The 14,710-nt window shown below is 42.5% G+C and overlaps 1 protein-coding gene across 1 annotated transcript in view; it reads right to left on the bottom strand.

The window, feature by feature from the left end:
- The window catches only part of LHFPL6 (LHFPL tetraspan subfamily member 6), a gene marked incomplete at both ends in the record, with an annotated part of 141,213 nt that overhangs the window by 58,602 nt on the left and 67,901 nt on the right, over window positions 1–14,710 (bottom strand). The gene's annotated exons all lie outside the window — the stretch shown is intronic.

Below are 14,710 nucleotides of genomic sequence, written 5' to 3'. Positions count from 1 at the left end.
ATTAGAGCCTGTGCTTTTTTCCCAATTAAGTGACCCCCTGTCTTCTTCCAAGGGGTTGTAAACCAGAATTAAGGTGATTCAAGGGAGAAAAAAAATCTATAATAGTAATTCATGCTAGTTGGCCCCAGATGAGGTACTGAATTCAGATGACGAAGTGAATTCCTCTATCAAAGGGTCTTATTCAACTGAGGTGTGGGAATACCCTCCTGTGATAAAAGCACATATTAGTCAAGAAATAGCTTTCAAGGATGGCTGCTGCCAACCAGCATAAATCAAGGACTGCAATTGATTAACTAATTTAAACACTAAAGACAGCTTTGGTTGCTATGGCAATAAAATAAAGGTCGAAACCCTCATGACCTTGGAGGCTCATGATCCTCTGGAGATTTCAGAAACTAAAGCCTGGAAATATATTAAAAGATATAATGCTAGCCAGATTGCCTTGTAATGGCCTGGCTGTTTTTTCAGCTGGAAGACAGACTTCGCAGCATGTTTCGCACCAGTCTCCTGTGTGCAGCTGGCTCTCACTAAATGATATCTTTTCAGCATCAAAAATCAGCTGGGACATCTGAGAGCCTCAAACATTTCCTTTGACCTCCATTGTTGGGCTGTTACTCTCAAATATCAGTTCTCTTTCTCATCGAGCACTTTATTAGCAAGTTCTTACTGCTAAGTTAGCTTCCTGGGTAGCTGCTCCTAAATTCTTTGTATTTTTCATCCTACGTACTCCTCAGAGCTTTGATTCAGAGCTTTTTGATGCATAAAAAGCCACTTCAGAAAGTGGCAGAAAAGCAGTTGCTGGACGTCCCAGGACAAACCAACCCAGCCCACGGAGCTCAGTGGAGCCCTGCCGATTTGCAGCACCTGAGGATGAAATACCTGGCCAAATGTGACACCCAACTGTGGTTTGATCTCAACTGTCTTCAGTAGAACTTCATTAGGTTCCTCCTGCTTTTACCCACCCAGCCCTGAGAGCAGCAGGGAACTTAAAAACTCCGCCTGTCTCAGGTCCGAATTCAGCTGTTGCATTTTACTAACAGGCATCTGTGAGAGGCAAGCAAAGATAAGAGGACTGTGTGATCACAATAGCCTTATTGTGTAAAGCATTTGCCAAAAACGCCTCAAATTTCAATAATTGTATAGGCCAGCCTATTAGCCTTTTTTGGAAAACACGGTCTTCATTTTGAGACATACAAAATAGTCCTATGTCTTGTGTTTGAGTACAAACACTGATTTCTTTTGTCAACATGGCAGGCAGTTGTTCTGAAAACAGGACCACTTCTGTGCAGAAGGGCTTTGCTGTTTCAAAACAAATGCTGTTTCCAAGGAAAAAGCCTCAGAACATAAAGATTATCTGTTATTCCCTATTGCATTCATAAAGATTCAGATTACGTTCCAATCTTACTTTCTAGAAAATATCTAAGCATGCTTTCCTCAGCTTTTAATTAAGATGTTTATCTATAATTGGCATTACATTAGTATTGTATTGTACGTTAACCAGGGCAGCTTCCACACTTGTTCCACCTAAAACCACAGCCACCAAAACTACCACTGCAGCTGCAAACTGGCAAAAACACTGAAATAAATGCATTCTTGAGCACTTTGTTTGTCTTTAGATTAGACTCTTAAGCTTATTGGGCTGTTCACTGGTTTTAAAATATTTTAAAAGCAGATCAATAAATTGGAGGTGTGTGCTTCTTACCCACCAGGGAATTTAACAGACATTTTTGCCTGGGCATCAGAGAGGAAAGCAGGACGAGAAGGAATCAGTTGGTTCATTGGCTTAAGGAAGGTGATAAGAGTCATGGTTGTCTGAGGACAAAGCTTGAAGCTTTGTGTTACAGTGACACTTAGGCGGTGCTCGATTCACCTCCAGCATGGCAGGTGTAGGGCACCAGAGAGCATCAGTTTAGCTGCTGTGGCCCCTTACTTTGCTGAAGAGAAAGCATCCAGTTGGCTGGCTTTACTTTTCCTGACAAGAAGGTCAGTCATTTCCACAGGACATCAGGTTAATTTGAATATTAAATATTTTAATTGCCACATGTCTTTATCCTTTCTTTTTTCTGTCCTGGACCCATGAAAGCTTTTGTGACAGCTGCATGCTGTTTATTTATGTGAGAGCAGATTATGGCCTACTTGGGAGTTTTAGTCTTGATGCACAGAGCTCCCTCTGCATTGCTCCTGCAAGAGCAGGACTCATCCTTCCACTATAAAACTAGTGGGTACTGGAGAGGGTTTTACCTGTAAACTTCACAGCTATCAGTGTATCTACAACCTTCAGCCTTACTGCATAGTACCTATAAGCTATAAACCTCCACCTCCAACCACAGAAGAGCTGCTGCCACCAAAGGAATTAAGTTTTCTCTGATTTCCACCCAGGTATCCACCTCTTTTCCCTCCTGGAGAAGATGGTTTCTGAAGAGGCACGGTAGACAGTTCCTTGATCCAACTCTGCGTGGCACAGCCACCCAAACTCAGCCTCACTTCACTGCTGAGCTGTGGCTATAACCAGGCTTTTCACCGCGAGAGCTGAAATTTTCACAAGAAGTGAAAAATTAGAAAGTTCCAGGGTGCTGAGTCCCTAAATGTCCCATCCTCTTCCAAGTTCCACACCCCGGTTCCTTTTCCTTATAACACTTCACAATCTCCAGCTTAAATAAATAAATAAATAAATAAACCAAAACAACACCACAAAATAGCCTCTGAGTCTTTTGAGAATCTTTACAAGATGTCAAAATCTTGGCTTTTGTCTCCCATTGAAATGAAGACAGAGCAGAGACAGGGCATTGGCTTTGCAGGCGGGGAGCCACTGCTGTCCTCGTCCCTGTGCCTCCCTAAGTGCTCTGCAGTTCCTGCCCGACATGGAGCTTTTCAAATGCCTTTGGTCTTTCCCAATGAAGCTTTCCTCAGGCTGCAGCGCCAGGACGTGGGGTAGTGTATCATCCTCATGAGTGACTCTATCCACAACCGGGGGGATACAATGACAGAAAGCCCGCACAAACCAGCAGTGAACTGCCTCTCCCCAACATTCCCTCTCCCCTGCTTTTCCCCTCCATCAGATTTCCTACTGTTGCCTTTGCTCTCCTCCGCTACCAGCAGCTGATGATGTCCCTGCCACCACACACTGCTATCCCATCATGGAAATAACGCCTGGGTTTCCCCTCTCCCCACTCCCGACCCACCCCCAACTACGTGGAGCTTGCCCAAGGTTTATTATGGAGGAATGTTAACAGGAAAACCTGATTGAACCAGGCAGACACTTAGCAGATTTTCCACTCTGTGCTGCTGGCAGGGCTGAATGTGGAGCCATCAGAGCGTGGGCCGTCAACTGGGGCTCATCGACTGCCGGGCAGCCTACACATGGTGTTTTATCTTCTTGCCTCAGTGCACCGTGGCAGGGAGCAAACGCTGCCGCCCGACCGCTGCCCGCAGGTGCTGCATGTGCACCCCAGGACTTCGCTACCAGCCCATTATTGTGCACTCTGCATCCCGCGGCCATGAAAAGTGCTATAACAAGTTTAAACAGCAGTGTTTTACAAAGTAAAACCTGAGCTTGCATACCTTTTTGTTGCCTTACTGATTTTCTTCAGTCTTTTTCTTAAAACACATTCAGTCATCTAACTGTTAACCTCCACATGACTGAGTTTCATAAAGAGCCTTCAGTTGTCATTTAATTCATTTCAGTTAATTTCAGATTCCAGAGGCCTTCCCTCAGCAAAAGTCTGCACCCAGTTCAATGAGCTTAAGCCCACCTGCAATCCCAGCTGGCTCAGTGTCTCTTCTGTGTTGGCCTCAGTGAAGATAGGCATTCAAACCCAACACAGGTACTTAAGGAAATGGGGAAGAAAGTCCAGCTCATGTCTCACACACCTTTCTCTGACTCATCCCTATGAAGGCCAGATGGGTTGAGAGCCATCCCACTGTGACTCTACCCTTCTCCTGAGCTTGGGCCAAACAAGATGTTTTCCACAGAGCCCAAGAGGAAACACTGGGAAACGAATGGGAGCCACTTCTTATGATGAACTGGGAGACAAGAAAAATGTTAAGGTGTTGGGGGATGAGGGAAGTTTGTATCTTTGGCCTGGGCTCTACCTTTAATGTGGCAACCAATTTTTTTCGAAACATTTTATTTTTCTTCCCCTCTGTTTCTTTTGTATCCTGTATGGAAAAGTCAAAAATACTATTTATTACCATGGATCATCTGATCACTTTTATGTGGCAAATGTTGCCTTCTCAAGAAGTCAGTCCCAGGAAGGAGTGATAGTCCACTGTTCCCAAGCATTTAAAGAGCTTCTGGTTTGATCAAAGAAATAACCACAAGCCTGCTTTTGTCTAGCACACTGCCTCAATCCCACTAGCAAAACTGGCTCATGCATATTATCCTTCAATCCATAATTCCCTGACATGATTCAGTAACCCTAAGCAAGGGCAACATGTTATAATCCATTACTAGCCCTCTTCCCATCAATGCCAAATTGTTATAATTTATCACTCACCCCAGGCAGTCCACGTTTATTTCGTTTCATATGCACACTGACATTCGCAGTCCTGGAACATGTGATGGTTTTTGTTTGATTTTCCCATTTTCACAATATGTTTGGGCTATATATTCAGCTGACAAATACTGTAATAATATTAAGACAAAAGTCATCTTATGCAGTTTGGGAACAGGCCAGTTTATACAGCAGAATCTGATGTGTCTAAACATTGATTGATGCTCACCACACAAATCACCCTAGTAATTAAACTGAAGTAATAACTCCCAGCCATGCTTAGGAGACCACCCTCATGCCCTCCCCAACTACAGACTCATCATTTAAAGTCAAATGCTTTAGTGGCTGCTCCTGCCAGGCTGGGGAGCAAAACAGCATCAACATATCTGAGAGTGGAGAGGGAAGGTGAGGAGGAGGGAAATCACACATCAATGGGTTCTCAGTTGATGTTTTGTTTTTGGAAGGATGCATTGTCCTGTCCATTTTGCTGATGTGTATTAGGGAAGTGGATGCAGGATGCAAAGGGTGAGTGGATGATGAGTAGGATGAGGGAATTCCAAGTGACAGAGACAAAGGAGCTCTGGAAATCTCTAGGCCGATGTTCAATTTGCCTGCAGCAGTCTAGCAGGCTTGATTCTCCATTATGCTAGGAATTTCATCCTACTCTGACAAACTGAAGTGAGCTTAGCTCACCAGCAATAGGCTGCATTTTCATAAATAGGAAAATCCAAGAAGAAAGAAAAATCCCAAAGGTGTTTAAAACCATGAGAAAAAAATCCTCCTGCTACCTATGTGGGACTCCTCTCCCTTCCTCCCCCTGTCCCTTGTGCTGTGCCTCCTCAAGGAGCAGGCAGAAGGAGAAGACAGAATAAAGGCTGTCATGCTTATGGTCCTCAGGATAAGGAGTGTATCAAGGGCATAATTGGAGTGTGCTGCTCTCCTGTTACTTGTTTCCCGAAGCCTGTAGAAAGATAAGCATAAATTAGAGCAGCTCTGAAGTAGCTATCTTCATATCAGGAGCTGGCAGGCCTTGCAATACACCCTAGAAAACACTGGATCCAAGAATTCCCCACTGTAGCTTATGCTATCTTTCCCTTTCCATGTCTTTCCCTAGCACAGATACAGACAAGCCCAGTGCCCTCAGCTCATCAGTGTACAGCTGTGTTTTTATGATTGGGAACAAAAATAAATAAATAAATAAATAAACAAACAAACGTGTTTTAAAAAGCACTCCTAGCACACTTTAAAGGAATAAGCACAAGATTTTGTTCCTTTCTGCACGCCAGTCTCCCAGGCTGTAGCAACAGTGGCATGCAGCTGTACGGTTAAACCAGCAAGCAGCAATGTGGATGTGGAAGAACAAGAAAATCCTCCAAAATAGTTCAAACTGGCCTTCCTACAGACGGTTCTTTGAAACAGATGCAGAGGGACAGAAACTCTTCCTGAACATTAAGACCACAATTACAGATTTACTGGGCCAGATCAAAGATCCTTCTGGTTCCCTATCTGGCCATCTGAAGAAGAACAGAAAAAGCATGTACAGACACTTCTCCAGATCATGTTTTCATGCTTGCAGACTTTGCAGCTCAAGGACTTTACCAGCCAGGGGCAATGTCCTTACACTCAATAGCCCTTGAGGAACTTTTCTGCCACATATTACTCTTACAAAAGAGGCAGTTCAGCATTTTCAGCAATTTCTATGGACGTTGCTCACCACCTGTGTGAAGAAACACTTCCTTTCATTTGTTTTGAACTCGCTGCTTGCTAATATTCTTTGAGATGCCTTTTAGTTTTTACAATGAATACGAGAGTCTGCTATTTACTTTTCCTTATAACTCACTATTTTATAAATTGTTCACATAACCTCTGCAGTAACCTCTTTTCCAGGCTGAATAGTCCTACCTACTTAGCCCTTATGTAGAAGCTATTCTTAACTTTTACTAAATGTCACTATTTTTATTAAAGTCTATTTTTTCCTCCTTCTTTTACATCTTTTTAGGGAAGGATAGGAAAGAGAACCAGTATTTCCACAACCTGTGGAAATCACAGTGAAAGTGAGGGTCTGGTACGCCCTGGAGCCTTGCTCCTAGGAAAAATCTGGACAGGGCCACTCCAGCCACTGCATTGTAACTGGTCCTAGGACCTCAACAGTTCTTAATAAAAAATATTACACTCAGCTCTTGCAGAGGTTTAATTCACCTCCCTCTTGGCTCCAAACAACTTACTGGTACCCTATTTCCCACAGGCCTTTTGTTCTTCCACTGGTTGTGGTCTCCTTCCCAGCAAAGCCCTGAACGGACCTCTGGGAAGCCTCAATACTTCTCCAGGCTCCATGTCACAGTTAAACACCTGCTGGGTTACCTCTATGGTGCAGTCAAGCTGTCGCTCCTCCAGACAGCAACCACCCAGCCCATGTCCCCTCCCTACATGTCTACCATCCAGGCACATTTGCAATGCTTAAGGGGTGAAGAGCATGAAAGAAGGAGCCATGACTTTTGACTTCCAGGTCAATTTATCAGTGAGCATGAAAAGGAAGATGAAATTCCTGATAAATATAGAATTAAAAGTAAAAAGGGAAGATCATTCCCTAAGAGCATCTCCTATCTCTTCCCATCAGAATGTAACACCACAGCTGTCCTGAGTACACCACTTCTCATAAACATCACCTGGTGAAGCTGCTGGAGCGTGGCCAGTGCAGAAGTCACCCAGAGCCTCTGAGCAGAGAAACACAGCTGGCACTGCAGAGTGTCTGTGGACTGACCTATAGGACCTGTGGCCCCTCATTTTGCAAACACTTAAAAATGTAATCACTATGTATTATATAATATACTATACTAATTGCATTTCAGGATGTTTCATAACCAAGCAACAACATGATAGCTTCTATGAAACCTTTCCTTCCTCTGCCCAAAAAATCTACTCAGCTGTAAAGAGATTCCCATTGCTGCCCACACATCATCCTTGTCTCACCTTCAATCCATACAGGTGGAAGCGCTGAGGCAACCTGCCTTAGTAATGTGCGAATGTCTGCTGAAGCTGTTCCACAGCATTATGGAGAATCAGGGATTAATGAAAGCAGCAAGTACAATGAAACAGTATAGACAGCATATGAAAATGGAATATTGATTATGGAGCTGAAGTTAAAACATTTATAAACTACGTTCTTTCTGTGCTTGGAATTGCCCATCACCTAATTTTGAACAAAGATTCTGTTGATAGCTTAGTTCAACTTCCTTTTTGCTGTTTGTGGTTATCTATTCATGCTTGTGTCTGCCTTAGTGCTGGCTTTTGACAACAGAGAAAAAATCCAGTCAGAGAATTAAGTGTTATTAGTTATCATTGTGGCTATATAAAGAGATATGTGAGCCCTGAGTTTGTTAGAGTTTTTACATTTAATTGTGTTCACCTTGAGAAGGAGACTTATGCAACCACTCCATTTCCATGCAGCTGGGGCTTCCTGTGTGCAGGAATTACCTCTTTTGAGGACTGCATTTACATAAAGGCTAATGAAAGCAAAATTATTTTATCAGAAAATTGACATTCTAATGAAAGCACATTCGGGTGTTATAAGCAACGTGGATTCCACCTTGATAAATCACCCACCTCCTTTCTCGTTGATTTAGCACTGTAATAAAAGACAATGGGCTAATTTTATTTTTTTTTTCTCCCACTGGGTTGTAATGATTTACAACTGCTTTTTTATTTCCTTTCACACAGTGCCCTGGAGCTGCCTTCAACCTTTTCCCCATAAGCACTAAGAATCCTGATCCTTTGTTCCAGGGGAATAAATGTAATATTCATCGTCAGATGCCATGCTAACTGGCGGGAGGCCAGCCAGACGCGAGGCGGCCGCTGCTTCCCCTCCTCACTTTGGAGACACGTTTCCTGGGCTGTGTCACCAGCAGTTTGCACTGTGGGAATAAAATTGTCCCTGACTCAAAGGGAATACTCTCTCCTCTTTCAGAGAGAAACCAGGAGGCACTGGGAAGTGCCGTGGGAGCACTAATAAGTTGCTGTCCTGTTATTAATTCATTTGCAGTAGCAGGGATGGGCACAGGCATCTAGGAGATATAAGCCCTCTTCTTTGCAGCAGCTGAGGAAAGGTACTTTGCTCTCCAGGTGCCTCTTTGGAGATCTGAGCCTAAAAATGACCTCCTGATGCTGTGGATTCACAGCGGCATGGCTGGTAAGGAAACATGGATCAAACCTACCAATGTCTTTGGAGCCTGACTTCTGGAGGAGCTCCAGCTGGAAGTTAGGTGCCAAGTTCTGAACCAGATGCCTAAAGATGGTAGTGAAGCTCCTCTCCCTCCTTTTCTTCGCATGCACCTGTCCATGCCCCCTTTTAAGAAGTCTCCATGGAATCTCTTTAAGCACTAAGCAAAGCAAGGCCTCCACCATGGCACCATACCAGACTGGGAAGAATAAATGATCATCTTCACTTGAGCCAATCAGTCCTTCATCCCGTCTCTCCATTCCTTCACTGAAGTCAACAAACCTATCATCATTAGAAGCCAAAGGGTTAACAACACTATGCATTTAAGTCCATATTTGACACCCAAATGAAGAGACTTGGCTTTGCAGTAGGTGCAAGAATCAGAGGGGGTTAAGCAGACTCTATAGCTCTAAATATCAAATGGTTTTGATTTGGGGTTTGAGACAATGACAGATTTTGGATTAAAGGTGCCCAAGTCCATAAAGTCTCACTGGCAAACAAAACAGATCCAATGGAAGAGAGCAAAGAGAACATGTGTCCACTTTCCTTTCTCTGTATTTAAAGCCTGATACACCATTCCAGTAGTAAATAATAACTGTAAAATCTCAACAGCATACTGCTCAAGATAGGAAAACTCTACACTTCTACAGGAGGGAAAACCATATTCAGCTCTCAAATGACTGAGTATGGAATTGTTCCGTAACATCAAATTTGCAATGTTGACAACAAGTTAATCTCACAAACAAAAGACAAGGCTACAGGAAAGCAACTCATCCCTGTGCTGTTACTAATGATAAATGTGTGTGCTCTCAGCCTTGGCAATACAATGCACTCTCCCCAGATGAGTAATAACCAGCCCTGGAGACAGAAAATGGGACAATTTATTTCATCTTTATTTAATGGTCAGTGAACAACACATTATAATTAAAGCAGGTCCCATCTTCCATGGCATGCCCAAGGATTTTAATCACATGGACTTTCCATGGATACACTGTAAAGCGGGAAGGAAATTTCTGAGAGAGTTCATTAGTAAAAATGATCTTTTACAAATGAATTAAAATGTATGCACACAGGCTGAGACTACAGCTTGAACCACACACTCTTGCAAGGGAATAAGAAACTCCTTCACTCTTTATTTCCCTCCTGTGGCTTACGTAGGGACAGAATAAAAGATATTCCCTCCCCTTACAGGGCAGCCAAGACTGGGAACAGGTGAAGCCTTCAAGCCTACTGTCCAGTAACGAGATGCTTTACTGCTAGTTCAGGGCAGCAGCAAATTGCTTCCCAGGATGTACAAGTAGAATAATTTCTCTTTCTGGGGAAAACTGCTGGAAGCCATGGATGCATGGATGGTGTCCTGACCAAGGGTAGCAGAGAGAACAGAGTGCAATGCCATGAGACCCCCTCAGCACTGTCTTTTAGGGTCTATAGCCTCCCTTGCATATTGTTCCTTTATTTCATGGCGTAGCCACTGGAAAAGTATTAATAACTTCTCTCAAGGATAATGTGAGATATTTTATCCCTTTTTCTTTTCCAACCACTAGAACAAAAAACAGGAGTGTGTTATCAGTTAACCTGTGCTGCATCAGTTCCACATTTGTTTCTTGGACTTTGCTCCCCAACACTCATTAGGAGAGATATGTGATAAGCCCTCATGTACATGGCTTCAAACTAGGTGAAAAAGGCTCAGAGAGGAGGTCTATATATGTAGTCTTTGCGTGTATACACTGACAAAAGATCTTCACACACTTAACTGAAGTTAACCGTAACTGTCTAAAGTTGAACTTTTAGAGCAATTCAGGTGGCCAAACACACATAGCTACTGCCATTTTAGACATTTTTGCAGACTAGAAATATTTGCACAGGCCTGGCAGCTACGACACCAAATTTTTACCCTTTGGAGCAAGAGACCAAGAATACCCTAATGCACACCATGGGTAGTAGGCATCTGTGTTTTGGCACCTGAATGGCTTCCTTCATTTAAGTTAGTTGCTTAGTCTATGCATGGTCAACAGATAGAGACAGGCACCTCTAGATGGTGATTTATCATCCCATGCTGCAAGACTCAGGTCTTTAACATCACTTTACAGTTTCGGCACAGGCAACATCACAGTATTCTCATCTCCTCTGTTTTCTCCCCACACTTCTCTGCTCCTCAGATGTGTCGGCCCAGCTTTTTGAGATGACATTCTGTGAACCAGCTGACAGAACTAGTCCAGATGAAAAACAAGGTGGGGTGGTGAAGGAGAAGGTCGTTCTGTGCGGTCATTTCCCCCTCCTTGGTTTAGGTTAATGCATTTCAATGCATAGCCATGTGAACACAGTATTGACCCATCAAAAGGAAAAACATGGGAGCAGGAATCAGTAGCCACAGCAGGAACTGCTTTAAAGCAGCACTGGTGATAAGAAAAATACTCAAGGAACCACAGTTTTCGAGTAGCTGTTTCACCTTCAGGGAGCTGAATTCACCTAAGACAAACCCCATCCCTCTTACCAGGGAGCTTCACTCATCCAGGCACTTTGGATCGTATCACTATTGCTTTGCCACTCACAGTGAGAACTTTCATGTTAAAGAAAAAGGCATGTACAAAGTACAGCTTTTCCTGGGGCAGCAGGGGAGCTGAGGCTTTCCAAGCCATTTGGATGATTATTCTGGAGAGCTGGGTTTCTAGTGTTATCACCTGAGCACTGACCTGCAGCACTTGGGTTATGCTGCTATTAATCAGTGAAAATATGAGCTTCCCTTCAGTGACTCCTCAGAAACCCCAGTTCCTTCAGCTCCAAAGAGGCTGATGCAGGCTGACCAGCTCACCTTGGAGTCTACCTACTTTGCTGCCTAGCAATACACATTAGTCTTCCCACCCCATAAGAGGTCACTGAAAATATCCATAAACAGGGTGTCCGGGACCTCACATTTTATCGTAAATTAATGAAATTACATCAGCGGGTCCTGACAGGCTTGGAACCCTTTTGAGAACACTTCATTAGTCTTTGATAAAATGCAAATTATTTTATTAACCTGCTATACAACAGTCCATGGTGCTGACGGGTTATTTTCCTACACAAGCTAATGATGGGAGAGGAAAATTGGATTTCTCACAATAGCATTTTTCATAGAAAGTTTATACATAGCAAAACTATAGGCACAATATTACCATCACGGATGTAGATGAAACCTCGATGCCATTCATCGAAATGGGAGCACTGCCGTTGACTTCAGCAGCAAAAAAGTGATAGGAAAATTCCACTAAACAACTCATTTCTGCAGGATTTGCTGATTCATCTTTTTAAAAATGTTTCATATAGGCGAAGCTTCAGAAAGGTCCAAGGAACTCTACACAGGTGTCTGAGACTAAGGGGTTTCTTGGTCACCAGCTCCTCCCTGTCTGCCATGGGAAAAGTCAAGAGATAAGGGCCTCTGGGCTTCCAGCATCAACAGTAAAAATACATGGAGAGTATTATTTTGTTTGTTATGGCTGGCAGAAGGCAGAAATCTTTGCCTGAAAATATCCAGGTTTTGTGAAAGCACAGAAGACCAGTATTCAAAGAAACACAATACTTATTTGATTTTATTTTTTTCTGCCAGTGGAAACCTGATACTTTCTGTGGTTGGTTGATTGTTTTTGATATCGCTATATATATTAAGACAAACTGCAACATTTCCTGTACTGGTTCAGAAAGGCTGGTCCTTCAAAATCCCACAGAAACTAAAAATGTACCCTGAGTTTATCTCCTCTGATTTCAGTTTTACTCAGATACCAGTGCTGCATAACAATGAAGACTGTCTGCACAAAATAGATATAGTGATATTTACAGCAGGAAAGAACCCAGGAGCAAAGTTCAAATCTCCTCTAAAGATGAAGCATAGGACTTTAGCACTGGGCCATGACTAATTTACATCTCAAGTAGACCACATCACACTAATGACGGTTTTCATTTAATTCTGTTACACAATACTCAACAGAGAAATAACATTTTTTAAAAAGTGTTTGATATCACAAACACATTTCTCAGCCCAGCAGACTAGATTCCTGCATTTCTGATGTCTCCATCTCTCCAAGCCAGTCAGATATAATCTGGAAGCTCTTATTAGTCTGGCATGGTGCTTGTACAGGGACACAGCAGTTTTGCAATTTCCAAGTATAGACAGAGAATCTTCGCTTGGCTTAAGGCTGTACCTACTAACCTTTCTGCACATTGGTAAGATACTTAGAAAAACTGGAAAGTGTTGCAACATATACAAATAGCAGAGAGGAATATGAGTCTGAATGGCTCCACATTGTGCAGAAACTTAAAAGCAAATATCTCACCTGGCAAGGGGGTTGCATTTTTTAGTGAAATGCTCATAGGAACAACAGACTGGACCTATTTTCCAGGAGTCTAAAGAACAGGCCAGGAGTTTTATATTTGTCTTGGTGCTTTTAAACCAGTAAAGTCTCCTTCTTGATGTTCTTCCTCAGCCACACACTGATTTTCTCATTTCCTGAAAGCAAGCTGAATTCAAGTTTTTATTACATTTGCTGGGTTGCACAGTCTGATTCCTATGAAAGAGGTCGACTTTTCCCACACTCACAAAAGGGAAGACTACACACACTTATGGGTGCTGTGGATGGTATCCACTAAGAGAGGACTCGTCTTCCCTCTGTTTGGATGTCCTCATCTCATGTGCTCACCTAGTCTTCCTTTATAGGCAGTTGAAAGCGAAGTTTCTGCACCAAATAAAGATTATCAAAATCAACTAGAAGTGCCCGCTTCTTCCTCTTGAGTATAAAGGGCATCTAGTCAACTCTTTCAGACTGTAAGCATTCAAAGCTGGAATGATGAGTCCCAACTCTAATATTTCAGCCCTATATTTTTGTAACTTATTTACACTGTTTCTATGGCCATTGGTTATCAGTTTGAATCTATCTCATAGATACACAAACATTCCACCTCTCTCTGATATTAGATACACTGAGTGTAAGAGATCAAACTTGTAAATCATTGGGCAGCAACGCATGGGTCAAATTCTAATGTCTCTGGTTTTGCGAGAAGGCAAGAAAAAAATGTGACTGAGGCTTGTACACATAGAGAAGGGAAGGGTACCTCTTCTTGGATCCCTCCTTTATTCATCACATTTGCAGCCTCTCTGAGGAGATTCTGCTTGTTAGAAATACCCTGAACATCAGAAAATCATGAAGGAGGTGCAGAGAAACCAGGCTCTAGCTCCTGTTCTCTCCTAGACGTTGATCTAGGAATACAGTTCATCCCTAAAGACAACATGAAAGGTAGATTATGTAGAAGGTAGGTTAGCTACCTTCTTACTTTCCTCATTCACAAAGTATATACAACATCTGGGCATCTGAGAATGTAGAGGAATTTATGTGACTTTTTGGTGCCATCTTAAAATAGCCATTCATGCAACTTAGAGAAATCTTCCAAAGCAATTCTTTCAAAGCTTTGAAACTTTTCCTTTTGAAAGACCTTTGAAACAATCTTTAGAAAGTGTCATCCACAGACTTTAATTTCTCAATCACAAGATATGTCTGTTTGCAACAGCATCTACCACAGTGCTTTCTTAAGTGCTATCAATAAATAATGGATGACCCACCCATTTCCTTCAATTTTTTAAAATAACGGAAGAGGCTTTGAGCATACTAAATTACCACACTACCAACTCCATCACTCCTAATGGAGTCCCCAGTTAAATTAGTTGGAGACAGGAAATCCTGAAAGTGCAATGATCAGCTGAGGTTTCCAAACATAACATTAACATCAAGAAAACAGGCCCAGGAGCGAAATTATTTTACCATATTATGAAAGGCTTTCCCTGAGCCCTCTGAGGCTACACTAGCCAACTCTTCACAACTGCTGCACTCTGGGCCTCAAGTAGCACTGATACGTAACACTCGTCTTGTTGAAATTTAGTCATTTGAAAGTTAGCTATTTAATCTAAGACTCCCTGACAATCAGTGAAGAAAAAATAGGTGCCTGGAGTGAACAAAATTACTCCAAACTATAT

The sequence above is a fragment of the Nesoenas mayeri genome, assembly GCF_963082525.1.
Source record: "Nesoenas mayeri genome assembly, chromosome: 1".
Classification (NCBI taxonomy): Eukaryota; Metazoa; Chordata; class Aves; order Columbiformes; family Columbidae; genus Nesoenas; species Nesoenas mayeri.
Note: the sequence above shows the minus strand (reverse complement) of the source record. Positions and strands in the feature narration are given on the sequence as shown.